This window comes from Limulus polyphemus, unplaced genomic scaffold (genome assembly GCF_000517525.1).
Source record: "Limulus polyphemus unplaced genomic scaffold, Limulus_polyphemus-2.1.2 Scaffold5154, whole genome shotgun sequence".
Taxonomy (NCBI): Eukaryota; Metazoa; Arthropoda; class Merostomata; order Xiphosura; family Limulidae; genus Limulus; species Limulus polyphemus.
In genome coordinates, this window is record NW_013670764.1 from 32421 (window position 1) to 35251 (window position 2831).

The following is a 2831-nucleotide window of genomic DNA, read 5'->3' on the forward strand; positions in this document are numbered from 1 at the left end:
TCATTGTTAATCTGCTTTTCGATAGAACTCTTTTGGCGAAAATGTAAAAAACAATTAAGTGCAACAAATCTGAAATTACTGTATAATTATACTTTATTGTTGTGTTGAACTTATTGGTTTGGGGTTTCTTAGAAGTTGAGGGTTTTCTGTTAGTGTTTGTATGTTTACATTTTATACTTTCTCTGTAACACCAAAAATAAAACAAAAGATTCGTTATCCATTGGCTACTAGAATCAAGCTAAACTGATGAGAACTTTCATATAGAATAATATATAATGATGGTATATAGAATAATATGTAATGATGGTATATAGAATAATATGTAATGATAGTATATAGAATAATATGTAATTATGATATACAGAATAATATGTAATGATGGTATATAGAATAATATGTAATGATGGTATACAGAATAATATGTAATGATGGTATACAGAATAATATGTAATGTCATTACATATTATTCTATATACCATCATTACATATTATTCTGTATACATCATTACATATTATTCTATATACTATCATTACATATTATTCTATATACCATCGTATATAGAATAATATGTAATGATGGTATATAGAATAATATGTACTGAACGTATAATCTGCAATAGTGGAAAGTTGTCGAATCTTTCTACGATTTATTGAAGTTCTTTATAGGAGTATTTATAGTAAAAATGGTGAAAAATAGTTTTGATTATCTTGGTACTATAGTTTTGATTCTCTTAATACTATAGTTTTGATTCTCTTTGTATTATAGTTGGATTCTCTTTGTATTATAGTTTGGATTATCTTTGTATTATAGTTTTGATTCTCTTTGTACTATAGTTTTAATTTTCTTAATACTATAGTTTTGATTCTCTCAATACTATAGTTTTGATTCTCTTTGTATTATAGTTGGATTCTCTTTGTATTATAGTTTTGTTTCTCTTTGTATTATAGTTTTGATTCTCTTTGTATTATAGTTCTGATTCTCTTTGTATTATAGTTTTGATTCTCTTAATACTATAGTTTTGATTCTCTTAATACTATAGTTTTGATTCTCTTAATACTATAGTTTTGATTCTCTTTGTATTATAGTTGGATTCTCTTTGTATTATAGTTTTGATTCTCTTGGTACTATAGCTTTGATTCTCTTGGTACTCTAGTTTTGATTCTCTTGGTACTATAGTTTTGATTCTCTTGGTACTATAGTTTTGATTCTCTTGATACTATAGTTTTGATTATCTTGGTACTATAGTTTTGATTCTATTTGTATTATAGTTTTGATTCTCTTTGTATTATAGTTTTGATTCTCTTGGTACTCTAGTTTTGATTCTATTGGTACTCTAGTTTTGATTCTCTTGGTACTCTAGTTTTGATTCTCTTGGTACTCTAGTTTTGATTCTCTTGGTACTATAGTTTTGATTCTCTTGGTACTATAGTTTTGATTCTCTTGGTACTATAGTTTTGATTCTCTTGATACTCTAGTTTTGATTCTCTTGGTACTCTAGTTTTGATTCTCTTGCTACTATAGTTTTGATTCTCTTGGTACACTAGTTTTGATTCTCTTGGTACACTAGTTTTGATTCTCTTGGTACACTAGTTTTGATTCTCTTTGAACTATATTCAAGCTGCTTCGTCAGGATGTTTATTTGTTTTCAGGTTTTGTTATCTTTAAGCCCATGTAATCTGAAGAAGTAAAACCTGGAACACGAGTTGTACTATTAGGTTGACCTAAAAACAGCGAATTCTAGTGATCATGAGAATGGTATCACTTGAGTATTATATGTTTTGGAATGTTCCTACATCTTAATAGAAGTTTTTTGTTAAGACGATGAAAATCAATTTTAAAATAAAGTGAAGATAATTTAAGTTTTGTTTAATACTTCTTCATACATTTTTTGTTTTTAAATTTCGGACGATCATAACCATAATCATCAATAACATAAATGTTTTTCTTTCCCAAGAAAAAAAACATTATATGATGAATTTTGTGGTTAATGCAAAATGTTTAAAATAAAATCAATTTATTTTTTTAAATTGAGCAACATAAAATTTAAATTGTAATAAGGAACGCTATTTAAATAGATTTTGTAATTTATTTTTAATAAAACAGGTTTTCAAAATATTAGCTTGCTGAATTTGTAACATGACGTATCTATGTAACAATGTAACTTTTTTATATTTACAACGTTAAAATCCATGGCTCGGTTCAACTTGTTAGGCAGAGCAGAGAGAGAGTCCTTTGTGTAGTTCTGCACTTAACAAGAAACAAACAGAATTGCCCCCCAGTGGCACAGCGGTATGTCTGCGGACTTACAACGCTAGAATCCGGGTTTCGATACCCGTGGTGGGCAGAGCACAGATAGCCCATTGTGCTGCTTTGTGCTTAATTACAAACAAACAAACAGAATTAACTACTATTTTACCACCTGTCAATAGGTAGTGAAACTAAAAACTATACAAAAATGTCAAAACAGTACACAAGCTCGAGAACATACGGTAATTGTACTTTCATTAAAGCAGTTAAGACCCAACTTTGAATATAATATTTTGAAAATTTTCTGAGATCCCTTAAAACCGAAATTGTCCCTAAACAATATGCTTAAATTAATAAGAAAACTCGTCATCGAATTTTAATAAGAGAAATTTAACCCATTTCTAGTTACAACCCTACTTGTTGCTATTGTTAGTGGAACATTTCAAAGTCTATAGCTTTAACTGAACGTAATATATATCCAACTATTAGTTACTCTTATTGTAGCGATACCAGGTGATACTTAGAACATGTCCCTACATGTCTGTCATGATGTCACCAAGTGATACTTAGAACACGTCACTAC